Here is a 15,545-nt window from a genome sequence, read left to right on the forward strand (position 1 = left end):
TCATATGTAATGGCATTATTTTACAAAGGTGTGATCACAAGCTGTAGCATGCTAATTATCCTGTAGTATTCTACTGCACAAAATGCTACTGCAATATATATATATATATATATATATATATATATATATATATATGTATTAAAAACCTCCATCATACTGAACCATGCATGATGGCTCTTATCTCCAGGACCTATATGCCAGTCAGACGCACACAACATGAATAAAAGGCCATTGACGGGGAGTTCCTCTTCATCTATTCTTCACCTGGAAAAGACTCAAATCAAGGCTGGTAAAGCAGCATGATGCACAAGAGCCTCTATGTGTCTAAATAATCATCAGAAAAATCCCATGATGTATGGAAATCCCCCATGACCCAAGAAAGCCACACCATGTATTTACAGGAACTAGAATCACTCAGTTAAACTCGATACCATTTTCCTAGGGGTACTAAATTATCTAACTATAGACTGGGAACCTTACAGCACCACTAGTGACTAAGCACAAAGATTTCTGGACTTTGTCAACACAAACAATTAGTAAGCATACCCAGTAGGGGGAATAATATATTGGATCTTGTCTTTACTAATAGGCGTCTTACACCATTCCATGGGTATCTTTGTCACTTGTTAGATCTGACCATAAAGCTGCCTCCTTTGAAATAAAATTGAAACCAGAGACTCCTTCTACCCAAGGTACCATTAGAAATTTCTCTAAGACAAACTACCTACTCCTAAGTGATAAATTGCAAGCTTCAACTCCCCACCAAACTCAGTGAACTCCAGTAAATATGTGGAAACATATACCACCACACTATACCAACATGTAAATAACTGCATAGATGCAGCTGTACCCCCTGCAAACAAAACCATAGTAAACCCCCAGAAACAAACCCTATGGTGGGATCATAATATCAACAAGCTTTACAATAAAAGGAAGAGAATTTGACCAAAAGTAAGAAGACTAACATCATTGAACTAAGCAAAAAATTCAGAAGCTTAATAAAATCTACCAAAGCCAGGGAAAAATATGTCCATATCTCAAATATCGGAAAAGCAAGAAGTGTCATACTGTGCAGTCTGAAGCTAAAATGACTAACCAAGCCAAAGACAATCACAAGTCCTTTTTAATTATGTTTGCAATCTCACAAGGACAATGCAGCAATGTGCTGAGCTGATTGTGAAAAATGTTACCTACACTGAGGGTAAATATATAACAAACCTAATGTCCAATAAATTCAGCTCAGAATTTACCCATCTCTCCACTTCATTCTGTCCCTCAAGATAGACCTGAAACCAACTTCTCTCCAGTCATCACACAAGACCAAGTCCTAAAAGAAAAAGAAGTTATGTCTTACCATAACATTCCATCTGTGTTGTAGATCTTTGTTCATTCATTACTATTACGACTTTGGTTCCATCCTCGGAACTGATATGGCCGTTTCCAAGCTCGTGCCAGCCAAAAACTCTCAGCTAAGACCTACCCATAATACCTAGTTACTCCAGATCGAGTTTGCCCACCCCTATATAATAGACATAGTAATAGAAAAACAGTAGAATGTTCTGCCTGAACAAATACCTTAACCAGGAGTTCCTAAAGTCCACCAGGAGTCCAGGCAGGGGGAAGGAGGGCGGGAAGTAATGAATGAACAAAGATCTATAACACAGATGGAATGTTATGGTAAGACATAACTTCTTTACCTGATGTTGTAAATATTTATTCATTAATTACTATTAGGACCGAGTCCCCAACTACTTGAGTCCTGGGTGGCCCTAAGGAAGGAGATTCCTGAGCCCCATAGAACCAAAAGATGCTCGTCCCTTGGAGGCCAAATCCAATTTGTAATGAGAGATAAAGGTATGATGTCTTGCCCAAGTGGCTGCTGCGCAGATATCATCCATAGAGGCTCTGGAATGAAATGCTACAGAAGTAGCCATAGATCTGGTAGAATGAGCCTTTATTCTGGAAGGTAAGGATAGCTTATTTTGTTGGTAGATAAAGGTAATGACGTTTCTAAGCCAGGAGGATAAAGTCACTTTGGAAACAGGTTTACCCACTCTGGGTCCTGCAAAGGCCACAAACAATTGATCTGTTTTCTTGAAAGATTTAGTCCTGTCCAAATAACAATGAAGCTGCCGATGCACATCAAGGGTGTGCAAAAGGTACTCCCCACTATTAGAATGCTGAGGGAAGAAAACCAGCAGGTCAATGGATTGGTTAATGGAAAATCCAGAAATGACCTTGGGCAAGAAAGAAGGGTCAGTACGAAGGGACACCAATCTGTGTAGAAGATCAAGTAAGGTCTCTTGACACTCAAGGCCTGAAGCTCAGATACTCTTCTCACTGAGGTAAGTGCTACTAGAAGTAAGGTCTTCCATGACAAAAATTTTAACTCACATGAATCAAAGGGCTCAAAAGGATGACCTGTGAGAGACTGAAGTACCAAAGTCAAGTCCCAGGGTTCTAAGGGAGGCTTGACTGGAGGTTTAACATGTAATACTCCTTTCAAAAATGTCTTGCATAGGCGGTGTGACATAATTGAAGAATTATCAAGTCCATTATGAAAATTGGTGATAGCTGCTAAATGTACAGTGATTGTAGATGCTGAGGCTCCTGCATGTAAAAGAGAAGTCAGGTATTGTAGGATCTTTTGAATAGGCATAAAGAAAGGGTCTAAGTTCTGATCTTTGGCCCAAATAGAGAACGTAGTCCATTTATTAGAATAAACTTTCCTGGTGGAAGGTTTGTGTGAAACCAGAAGAATTTCACGAACAGGAGATAGGATGTCAGGCAGCCTGGCAATCATTGGAAGTAAAGGAACCAAGCTGTGAGCTTGAGACTGTGGAGGTTTGGATGAATCAGTCCCTGAGGATGAGATAACAGGTCTTGGGAATGATCCAGGATCCACGGGCCATGAATCAAATGAGGCCATAGAAATGGGAACCAGACTTGACGGGGCCAGAAGGGAGCAATGAGGATCACTTTGCTTCTCAACCTCTGAGCTTTCTGGAGAAATTTTGGAATGAGGGGAAATGGGGGAAAGGCTACAGAAGACCCGGGAGGCCAATCGTGCTTTAGAGCGTCCCTTGGAGGTTCCCCCTGAGGGGGGATCAGGGCAAAGTAGCTTCTGCATTTGTAGTTTATGGGGGAAGCAAACAGATTGCAGCAAGGCTTACCCCAGCATTGGAAGATCCGATCCGCTGTTACAGAGTTGAGGGACCACTTGTGAGGCATCAGGATGTTCCTGCTCAGAATGTCTGTAATAAGGTTGGAACTCCCGGGAATGTGCATTGATATAAGAAAGCAGTTGGAAGCTATCGCCCAATGCCAAATTCTCATGGCTTCTCGACACAGGGGGTAAGACCTGGTTCTGCCTTGCTTGTTGATATACCAGATGACTGACATGTTGTCTGACTGAATTGCAATGGTCCCAGAGGGTGGAGATTCATGGAACGGTTGCAATGCTAAGAGAACTGCCCTCAGTTCCAGGACATTTATGTGCAAATTGGCCTCCATGGGCAACCAGGTGCCTTGGACCGTCTTTCCCTGGAAATGCCCCCCCCCCCATCCTAACAGGGAAGTGTCCGTGGTCACCATGGCAGTGGGCTGGGGAAGACAGAACGGTCAACACCAAAGATTTGTTTGTGGCTTCATCCACTATAGCATTTCTTCCTTGCAACGGTTTATAAGACGTATCATGTGGTTGAGTGGGTGAGTTAGAAATGACCATTGTGCAGAAAGGAGCCACTGCAGGATTCTCATGTGCAGCCTCGCCAGTGGTACTAATGTAATGGCAGCCGCCATGGAGCCTAAGAGTTGCAGTACAAGATGTGCTGGTACATAGGTCATAGGAAGAAGGTCTTGAATTTGGTGTCTTATTTTTGAAAGCCTGTGAGGGGGGGGGGGAGCTTGACAGGATGTTTTGTCAAAGACCACTCCAATAAATTCCAGTGTCTTTGTTGGGAACATTTGAGATTTATCCTTGCTGATTGTAATCCCCAAGCATACAGCGAGACCTTTAGTGTAAGAGAGACTGTGGACTAAGAGATTCCTGGTCAGAGCGGTAAGGAGCCAATCGTCTAGATTTGGAAATATCTGGAATCCTTGTAGTCAAAGATGAGCTACCACAACTGCCATACATTTGGTGAACACTCGGGGGGCTGTCAGGAGACCGAATGACAGTGCCCTGAACTGGTAGTGAGTGGCTCCCAGCCAGAAGTGGAGAAACCTCCGGTAGCGGTGATCCAACTTTATATGGTAGTATGCATCCTGGACGTCTATAGACCACATCCAGTTGTCCCTCTCTAGGAAGAGAAGAATGGACTGTACCATGACCATCCGGAATTTTTGAGGTTTGCTAAATTTGTTCAATAGGCTTAGATCCAGGATTGGTCTCCAGTCCCCTGTCTTTTTGGCACTAAAAAGAACCTCGAGTAAAATCCAGATCCTGTCTGGTCTGGTGGGACTGGTTGGATGACTCTTTTTTTTTTAGCAGCTTTTCTATTTTTAAGGCTGCTAATTCCCTTTGATTGGGTGGTACATCGGGGATTCATTTGATGGGTCTGGGAATTAAATCGAATGGTATTTGCTAGCCTCTGGATATTATTCTCTGCACCCAAACATCGGTAGTAATAAGATGCCAGGCTGGTAGGTGTAGAGAAAAATTACCCCCAACTGCTTCCAGAGGAAAGCAATTGAGCTGCTGCTCAGGAGTGCTGGTAGGGTCTTCCGGAGAAAGAATCTCTAGCACCCTGGTTATGCAGACCCCCTCTACCTCGAAAGGGGCATCTTCCATATGAGTTGCCCCCTCTGCCCAGGGGGGATTGTTCAGCATGAGTGTCACGAAAAGATCCTTGGGATTTCTTGAACCACATTTTTTCTCAAGTCTGGTTCCTGGAGTAGGACCTCTGGGGGGTTGGAAAAGTGTATGCCCACAGCAGACAAGGTCTTTCCGTCTTTCTAACTACGTGCAAGTGTGTCTCGTACTTTGGGTCCAAAAAGTGCAGATTCATTGACAGGTGCATTGATGAAGGAAGATTTAAAGGGGTCTGGGAAGTCACACAATCACAATCACATAGAAGCATTATGTCTCATGACAATGCCTGATGCAGCAGCTCAAGCTGCCCCCATCGGTGGTGTGAGATATCAAACGCATCAAGGAGTTGGAGATGAATTCAAGGGTCGCTAGCTGCGAGGCAACAGTGTCACGCACCTCATCAAGTAGTAGCTCCACCAAAGAGGAAGACATTTTGAAAATTAGGTCTCTTTGGGGGCGAGTAAAGTGTGGCAGATAGTTCAGCGACCGAATGGCGAAGGTCATTGAAGCATAGGTCTGCTTCCCTAGTCTGCCCGTGGTCCGGGACTCCCTGCTTGGAGGATGGACAATGGAACTATCTTCTGCCATTTCCCTCTTGGTGGCCGCTGCCACAACCATAGAATCAACTGTCAACTGTTTGGACCAGTGTGGCGGGTCTTCAGGTGTATATAAAATTTTGGCTGGCTTCTGGGGGACAGGTTCTATGTTGTCCGGGGCCTTCCAGGCATGCTGCACAATGAGCTTAACAAGGTCATCTGCCAGTGGGCTCACCCAGGAAGTAGATGGCCTGGTATGGAAGGCCTGCAAGAACACCGATTCCTCAGAAGAAGGGTTAGAGGACTTGCAGTCTCCCCGCTGCTTGAGGATTTCGAGAATGTCTCTGAATGAGACATCATCTGGGGGAGACCATGGGGACCCTTCCCCCTCATCACAATCAGTGTCTTCAGTGATAGATTCCTCCAGGGAATCAAGGTGCTTCCTCTTGCACCATTTCTTCGGGGGTGGCTCCCCAGTGGGATCTTCTGAGGAGGACTCCGGAGAAGGGGTTCCCTTCAAAGGGGGGTCTTGCAACTCCCATGCCCGGGGTCCTGAAATAGAGGTTTGGGAGAGGTGTATGCTGGGATGCTGGGGGGGTTCTGATACTGATGTCATTGGTGCTGACTGCGTGCCTGGGGAGTTAAGGACCCTCTCCATCACCTGGACAGCAGGCCCACCCAAGAAGGGATGGGAGCCCGGAACCGGGAAGGACAACCTCGGGACCGGGGTCACACCCCACCCTGAGAAGCCCACCTCCAGGTGAGAAGCTCCGAGAGGACTGTAAGCCTTCAGAGCCATGGACATAGATGGCGCCAGTGAGAAAATAGGCGCTGGGCTAGGTACCAAGGTATGGATGGTCCAAGCACTGCTCTGAGAGAGCATTGGCTCCACCTGAGCTGATGCAGCAAGGGTGGTCAGTTCTGACAGGGGAAAAACTGCTGTAGGAGCCTAGACAGTATGCACCGGAGTGGACATTGGTACCAAGATCTCCGGGATCTGGGTAGAGGCCGGAGGAGGAGGATAAACAGGGGAAGATGTAGTAAAAGATTCCAAGCCAAGAGGGACGGAAGGTCTAGCTGGAATGGACAATTCCCTAGCTGCCGGAAGCTGGTCCACAACCCGCACTAGATCTAATTCAGAAAAACTCTTAGTGAATCTAAAGGAGGCTGCTGAAGAAGAATCAGGTCTTTCTAGAAAGGGGCTAAACTGCTGCCCCCCCAAAAAGGTTCGTAAGTTGGAGAGTTTTGGTGCCAATGGAGCCGAAGAAACTGCCGGCACCGTGGCCAGTGATGGTGCCGAGGCAGGTACAGTCATAGAAGCCAATGTTGTCGGAACCAAGGATGGCACCGAAGTCAGTGCTGCCGAGGTTGGAACCGAAATAGGGGTGAATATCATGGACAGCACTGAGGGAGAAGATACAGAGCCTGGTGCCGAAGAGGTCTGCGCCAAAGGTGCCAGTGAAGCATGGAGCCGACTCAGTTCTATCACTGAAGGAGGTGCAGGAACCAAGTGACTCCTTCTTTCCTTATGTTTTTTGGTCTTTGGAGGGGACCTCCAACCCAGATAGAGCCTCTGAAAAAGGTGTCTTGGTTAAACCTTTTAAAATAAGCTTATTTTTATGTTCTGCTTGTGTACGATTACTAAAACTAGCACAAATGCCATTGTCAGCTTTAATATGATCCACGCCCAAACAGTAGATACAACCAGCATGTGTATCTGAGTTAGGCATCTTACGCCCACACTTGTTACACTGTTTAAACTCCAACTTATCTTTGTCTGACAGAGGAAGGCAACAAGGCTATCCTATAGAAAAAAACTAAATAAGGGAGAGAAAAAGGTGAGAGAATACCAATGATGGTATTTAAAAAATACCACAAGAGGTAAGGAAGGGCCTGTCAAAGGCAAGAGAGAGGGACGGTACCAATAATGGTAGAAATTAAATTACCAAAGTAAAGGGTAGGGAATAGGATTAGGTTATAGGCGACAGTGAGAAAAGGCTAAATTGACTAAAAAATAAAAAATTTTGAAGAGAAACTATCTTAAAAAATGACAATTTTCTACTTAGCTTTGAGAGAGATGGCTAGCACATCTGATTAGGAATGCGGCAAACGAGATCTGGAGTAACTAGGAGAGGGGGCATTATGGGTAGGTCTTAGCTGAGAGTTTTTGGCTGGCGTGAGCTTGGAAACGGCTGTATCGGTTCCGAGGATGGAACTGAAGTCCTAATAGTAATTAATAAACAAAGATTTACAACATCAGATTACTGCTTTGATGGGTCCTGACAATATCCCAAGATATATTTTAAATAGCATGAAACATAATTTAGCCCCCCTCCCATCAACACTGTTCAACCTCAACCTCTGTACAGGTTTTGTACCAAGAGAATGGAGAACAGCTGCAGTCATTCCCTTGCATAAGGGAGGACTTTCCACAGATCCAGGCAATTAGAGGCCCATATGTATGACCAGCCTTATATGAAACGTCATGGAAAGACTTATCATAGAACTAATCAGTATGGACATAAGAACCTTTAAGCACTGGACCCATCTTGGTTTAAATTCATTAAGAGAAGGTCATGCTTACTCAACCTGGTGAATTTTTTTGAAAAGGTCACCAAAGCAATGGATGAAGGTAAAAGAGTACATACCGCATACCTTGACCTGACCAAAGATTGTGATACAATCCTCCATGCAAGCATAATATAAAAGCTGGGAATAAACCCCTGCGTCACTCACTGAATTGCCATCTGGCTCACAGAAAGGATGCAGGAGATAAAAATAAGGGAAGCTATCTCTACAAAGAGACCAGTAAGTAGTGCAGTCTGCTAGATTCATAGATTAGTACTAAGCTAACTGCCCTTGCGAGCCATTTTAAGCCTAGCCAATTATCCCTTGTGAGACTCGAACCCTGCATCTTGTATTTGTAAGGCAAACACCTTAACCATTAGGCCACCAGGTTCAGCACTGGGACCCCTCCTGTTTGGCATTGACTTCTCTGAAGTAAAAGCCAATACCAAGTGCTCTGGATGACTAGATTTGCAGATGACTGCAAGCTAGGAACAATTATTGACTTCCCAAATAACTTGGTGACCCTGTAAGAAGGCTTGTCCCAAACAAATATCTGGTGCTAAAATCATGGGTTAAAGCTAAATATAAAAAAATGCATTATTGTATACTTTGGGAAGTCATCTATCCTGGGGAACTACTAATCTACCCCAGGACTGCACCTGTACTACTAATGAACAGAGGCTGCTCCTAAATACTTTCTTCCACACATGGGTCCACTCAAATTATCTATGGTATGATCCTAGTTATTCCAGCTAGGGGAAATATATAATTATTGAACATGGAATGGGTAAGTTCAATATAACAACAAATGGGATAGATTAATCCAAGCAGCAAAAAGGAAATTGTCTAGACTTAAATGGCCAGCAAGGGCAGCTAGGCTTACCAATGAACCTTTATGAATGGCAATAGAAAGAGAGCTTTAAAAGTATGGGAAGATTTAAAGTTAGAAGCTCAAGTAATATGGGTGATTTTTTTTAAGAACTGTGGATGTTGCAACCTCACTAGTGCTTAGGCAAAATCAACAGTATAATACATACTTACCAACAAGTCAAACAAAGAAAAAAATGGTTAGACAAATCCTTTGTGTGTCATAACAACTTCTCAGCAACATACAAGGGATATGTGTACTGTTTTGTGTGTGTGTGTGTGTGTGTGTGTGTGTGTGTGTGTGTGTGTGTGTGTGTGTGTGTCTGTGTTTGACTTGGTAGGTATGTATCATACTGTTGATTTTCTGTAAGGACCAGTGAAGCTTTAGGCTTTCCCAGTCCTGTTGGCCCTAAAAAACAGACATATTGTTTCAATAATAACAAGTTTGGCAAGTGGTATGCAGAATGGGTCTACTTTGTTTTGTTGAATCTCATTTCACTGAATTTCATTTCACTGAACTGCAATTAGTATATATGGCACTGTGCAGAGTACTGTAAGGCAAGTAAAAAGTATATGCCCTTTTCCCCGCTGAAGTGCGATCCTAGAGTTAGTATATATATATATATATATATATATATATATATATATATAGTTGGGGGGCACAGCTCCCCACTTAGTTTGAGTACATATTGTTTTCTTGAGAGAGTTAGTCATTGGTGTTGCAACTATGCATGTCTATTGTTTAAAATGTATTGTTTTGAAGTTTTTGGTAAATACAATATAAAACAAACAAGGTGAGGGGCTATGACCCCCCCCCCCATGTGGGGGGCTTTGCCCTCCAACTATATATACTAACTCCAGCATCGCACTACAGTGGGGAAAAGGGCATATACCTTTTACTTGCCTTACAGTACTCTACACAGTGCCATATATACTAAGTTCAGTTCAGTGAAATGAGATTCAGTGAAATGAGTTTTTAGTAATTTGTGTTTTCAGCGATGTGGTCAGGGTGAAATGAAATTCAGTGAAATGAGATAAAGCAGAACAAAGTAGACCCATGCAAAACATACAGGAACTCTAAAATAGGCACACAAAAATGATTAATAAAAGTCACTCTATGAAGAACTACTAAATCAAGGCATATATATTTCACACTGATAATTTCAACATGAACCCCAGCTCAGTAGAAAAAAAGACAAGAACTCAGTTCTGAAGAACACATAATAAGTTCCTGCCTGTTCAGTTACTTTCAGCATTGGTAATAAATGGGGAAACGTTTGAGCAGTACCACTGAATTAGAAGTTACTATTCAATTATCTGGAGGTTAGTGAATGATTAAGGCTATGAATTGCTATCAGCTGTTTTCTGTAATGCAAGGTTTGAGGCCCTCAGCCCTCATCTGCCTACTGTGTAACTATGAGGAAGTCACTTAACCAGACAGTGCACCCAGGCTACCCCTAAAAAAGTGCACTGTTTCCTAGCCTCCATTTATCTACTAAATGATTGAGGAAGTCATTTAACCATATAGTGCTCCAAAGTCCCCCCCTAAAATAGACTTGTGAACAGTGAGCTTACCTGGTTAAAAAATAATTGAAATAAATACATATTTGTACACAGGCATACCAGATAGCTAGACATATAGATAGATAGATAGATAGATAGATAGATAGATAGATAGATAGATAGATAGATAGATAGATAGTGTCTGTTTATATAAATATATATGTGTGTGTACAAGTATGTTTGTGGTTGTACGAGTGTATAAGCATATGTGTGTGTGTGTGTGTGTGTGTGTGTCTGTGTGTGTGTGTGTGTGTGTGTGTGTGTGTGTGTGTGTGTGTGTGTGTGTGTATGTGTGTGTATAAGAATGTATGTTCTTGTGTGGGTATGTATATAAGCATGTCAGTACAGATAGATATAGTACATACCTCTCAATTCTCCAGATTTTTGCAGAATGCTCATAGGTTCATAGGTGTATACTAGGTTAATGGCACTGGAGCCTTTACAAGCTTAGCCCACAGGATTACCCTGACATTGTGCCACCGACCTAAGTTCCCAGTGCCTCTGTCAAGTAGAGTCACTGGAGTGATCCCCGTGTGTGAATTTTTTATTTCCCATCCATTCTTCAAGATTTCTCTTGATGAGGGCCAGTGAGGCACTCCGCTTGACATTTATGGGAAGTCTATTCCATAGCATGGGCAGTCTCTGGGTTATGAACCTGTCCCTCTAGCTTTTTCTGTTGACTGTGGTAATGAGGTTGAGGTTTCTGGAATGTCTGGTGCGGAGGGATTGGGATTTCTTTAGGTGTAGCATTTCTAACAGAGCTGGGTCAGAAATGGCTTTGTAATGTCAAGCAGAGATTGCCTCTAAGTAAGCAATATAAGACAGAGAATAGTTGGAGTTTTTTGAGTCTGTCCATATAGGACAAGTGTTTAAGGCCTAAGACCCTCTTTGTGAGGTATTTTTGCGGCCTCTCCAGTTGTTGTAGGTGTCTAGTGAGGTACATGCCAAATGGGGCATTGTACTCGATGATTGGCCTAATGAGGGAAGGGTAGAGGGAGACAATTACCTCTTTCTTCCTGGATGCAAAGCCCTTAGTAATGAGATGTGTCACATAGAAGGGCTTTCTGACCACAGTGGCAATGTGTTGGTCAAAAGAGAAGTTGCTGTCAACCTGTGTTCCCAGATCTCTTATGACGCCTTCTCTGTTCAGTGGACTACCATTGATGTGGTAATTCATGGGAACCAGGTTTTTCTCAAAGGGGGTTATGACACATTTTTTGGCATTGAGCTTAAGGCCATGGTGCTGACACCAGTCATTGGTCTCAGTGAGGCCTTTCTGTAGGATGTCAACATCACTTGGAGAGTTAATTATGGCTCCCAACTTGCAACCGTCTGTGAACTTTGTCACTCAGAGTCCCTTTGTATTGGCCTGAACTTCAGAGAAGTAGATACCAAACAGGAGAGGACCCAAGACCAAACCCTGTGGGACTCCACCTGTGACGGGTCGACAGTCTGACTTGGAGTCAGCTACTTTCAAACTGTGGGTTCTATCTGTGAGCCAGTTTGCAACCCACCTAGTAATATAGGGGTTGATGCCTAGCTTAGTGAGTTTTTCTATGATTCTTGAGTGGGGAATGGAATCAAAGGCCTTGGCCAGCTCAAGGTAGGCTGTATGAACCACCTTGCCTTCATCCACAGCTCTGGTGACTGACTCAAAGAAGTCGACCAGGTTGAGCAGGCATGATCTACCCTTCACAAAACCAGACTGTGGGATCCAGAGTTTGGAGGTTCCCTATATCTTTGTTTATTAGGTCCATGATGATGCATTCCATAGCTTTGCATATCAGACTTGTCAGGCTAATGGGGAGATAGTTCCCAGGGTCTGTAGTCACTCCTCCTTTGTGGATGACCGTAGCAGTGTGCCATTCTTTAGGGACAAAGCCTGAGGTGAGGCTGTGATTGAACAGGGCACACAGGTGAGGTGCCATTTCATTCTGTAATTCATGTAGAACACAGCCAGGGATATTGTTAGGTCCCACAGAAGCTGTATTCTTGGCCTTGGACAGTGCTGTTTTAACCTGTGCAGCAGTAATACTGGGTGCCTGGCAATCTACTGGTATTGTGATTGGTCCTTTGGTGGAGGAGAGAGGGGTAAAGTTGGCACTGAATCTGTTGGCCAGTATATTGACAATATCTGTTGGCTCGGTATAGGAGGTATCCAGAAAAGCACGAACAGGACCAATAAAAAATAAATCCAAGGTGGAAAACCAAACCAAGACAGACTGCTGCTCAGAAAGTCTAATTCTTTAATACGAAACTATGAAAAACAACGAAAACACAAGCGCTTTCGCTCGGTCTGTGCCGAGCTTTATCAAGTGAACATCCAAAGTGCTGCAAGGCTTTATATACACTGAAGTTAATTATTAATTAATCAATTAAAAAATTAATCAATTAAAAAATTAAAGCTTAAAAATGCTGGAGTTGATAAATTGTTAAAAATGCTTCTTTGTTAAAAGTTAAACCTGGTGCATTATAATAAATGTATACAGTAAATATTAAAACTGAAATGTAAAACGTAAAATAATTGAAAGAAACTGTAGGCAGTGCATTTAGCAATAAATTAAAATAAATAATTTATCATATTTCACTTGAAGATTTTTTATCAGCAATGGATGAGCTTCTCATAATCGAGCCTTTCTTAGCTTGAGGACACTGTTTATGTTGATGTTGTCATTTAATCCAGGGTGTCTGCCTGCATCTAGTTTAAGTTGCCATATAAGTTCCTTGTATTCGAGGGTCGTCTCCCAGTCACCTCCCCTAGCATCTGAGGTCATTGTGCCCCTCTACTCATCACTCATCAGGCCCATAATTGAATACAATGCCCCATTTGGGATGTACCTTACCAGACACCTGCAGCAACTGGAAAGACCCCAAAAGTACCTCACCAAGAGGATCAAGGGACTCAAACAGATGCCCTATGCAGTTCGGCAAAAGAAACTCCAGCTCTACTCAGTTGCTTACTGCCTACTCAGAGGCGATCTGTGCCTGACGTTTAAAGCCATGTCCAACCCAGAATTAATGGACATGCTCCACCTCAGGAAATCCAAATCCATTAGAGCTACACGCTCCAGGGACTTAAACCTCAGCACAGAAATAAATAGGACATGCTGGAGGGACAGATTCATATCCCAGAGGCTCCCCTCACTCTGGAACAAAATCCCAATCCATGTTAGGCAGAGCCCCTCACTGACCCTCTTCAAGAGAAATCTTGACGAGTGGATGGTAGATCGTAAGTTTACCCCTGGGATCTCTTCTGTGTCCCTGTTAGACAGAGGCACAGTAAACTAACCTTAAAAGGGCTGTGACCTACTATACAGAGGCACAGTCTACTAATCTAAAAGGGTGGCGAAAGCCAAACACACTCTGGCTAGGCTTATAAATGCCCTAGGGCCTAGTATCAACCTATGAACCAGCCAAGTTGGACTCTACCCGGTAAACAAACGTAAATAACTAAATAAAAGGTTAATGCGACAACAGGCTTTGTATCTACATTCATTTTTGAACAATAAGTATCGCATTCTAATAACTGGCATTAACGACTGTTAGTAATCCTCAATGATGCTGTACCAATAAAAACATCAAATGTTTTACGTGTGATATGGCAAAAATATGAGACAAAATTAGGGACAGTTTAGTGGTATGTTAATATATAATTATACCACTAATTGTTTTTAACAGATATTCCAGTACGTCGCTGCTAAACTATAATCAGTAATATAAATAAGATAAATAAAACGTCGATAGTTATGGTATGCTAGATCATCCATTCCTTCGTATATATCCTATTCATATGAATGAAAAACAAAAGCTAGCACGAAACCTATGCATGGCTGTACAGAAGAGATGGCGTTTAAGACAACCATAGCAACGGCAGACTTAAGGCTAATTCAATTTATGGGGAGGAGGTCACCACTGAAGGAACAGCCGATTTGCTTCACGACGGGAGGGTAAACCGGTTGTTATACGCGAAGCTCCGCGCTGGGACTGGTTCCCTTGCAGCCATTTTCTGTCCAACCAAACAGCCGATTTGAGAAGGTAACCAACCAGGGTTGCATTGGAGGTTTGTGCCTGGCTTTGGCCAATGATTGCTAACCGATTTCACTTTAGCTCGAATGAAATGTCCATCTTTGAGTTTATTTGTTGTATGGGAATATGATTGAGAGCAGGAAGTAACTGTGTTGGTTAATTTTTAGATTTATATTTAGATTTTTTCTGTTTGTATACAGATATTTGTTGGAGTTGAGGCCTGGGGAGTGCTACTTTTGTTATGCCTTTTCTTTGTATTAAATAAAGAAATTCTTGTAGAAAATGGTAAATGTTGATATTGGCAGAAACATGGAAGTGATGTACCAAGCAATACAGTACCAAACGTTATATCTCACTACTGATGTTTGCAAAATATTTAAGGAGACTGCAGTTCGTCTCCATTTTGTCGCTCGTGTTATGAAAACATGATGTTTGGTCTAACATAGTGAACGAGAAAGCAGCTGAGGCTTGATCTAGAAATGACAAAATTGTTAACTGACTATGTATTGTTGAGTGTTAATTCAGTGTGATTTATTTTTAGGATGGTGTTGTAGTAGCTGTTGCTGATCTGGCTTTTTTCCTAGCGTGCCTGCCGAGGTAGAATGCGCTCTTTTTTTGTGTGTCCTTAGTAATTAAAATTGCTGTCTTTGGGAATTCTTGAATCTCTTTGTATACCTATTAATTGTCGCCCCTCCCCCAACCAGGAGTTTTGACTTGTGGCTGGCGATATGTGCTGTTCAGACATTTGACATTTATGACGCCTAAGCGAGTATTATGCTTCATCAGCTCTGTATTTCTTCCAGACTTTTTTCACCACCCCGGCGTAAATAACATTCACGTGCATTTTTTTTTACTATGTATTTTTCTTGCATGGTGTTAAAAGAACATGAACCCCTTCACCTTTGTCCAGTTTCTGCCGACACTATTGGTATTTGCGACCGCTCTAGAAGGCTCTATGTTGGCCTTTGTAGGACACCAAACCCGATCATTGCTGCTGCACTCCTGCTATACGTGTATTTCGTGTCCAACTACTCACGACCCCCCCCCCTTTTTTTTTTTTTGCAATTGATCATTTTGATGTTTCCCTAGTTATACAATTGGTACATAACCAGCCACATAGTATCATGTTTTGAAACCCGTCAAGTGAATGACCGTAACATGGATAGTAACGA

General features: G+C 42.8%; 1 protein-coding gene across 2 annotated transcripts in view; it reads left to right on the plus strand.

Moving 5' to 3' along the window:
- The first annotated feature begins 14,293 nt into the window (after nucleotides 1-14,293).
- Nucleotides 14,294-15,545, plus strand: part of NFYB (nuclear transcription factor Y subunit beta) — a 534,217-nt gene continuing 532,965 nt past the window's right edge. Inside the window, exon 1 of one of the 2 annotated variants that reach the window (XM_044087836.1) lies at nucleotides 14,294-14,382. The gene's annotated coding sequence lies outside the window, so the exon portion shown is untranslated. Of the gene's footprint in view, nucleotides 14,408-15,545 lie in introns of both variants that reach the window. The other variant, XM_044087835.1, reaches the window with a different exon arrangement.

The sequence above is a fragment of the Protopterus annectens genome, chromosome 11.part0 (genome assembly GCF_019279795.1).
Source record: "Protopterus annectens isolate FY-2018-M chromosome 11.part0, PAN1.0, whole genome shotgun sequence".
In the NCBI taxonomy this organism is placed as follows: domain Eukaryota; kingdom Metazoa; phylum Chordata; order Ceratodontiformes; family Protopteridae; genus Protopterus; species Protopterus annectens.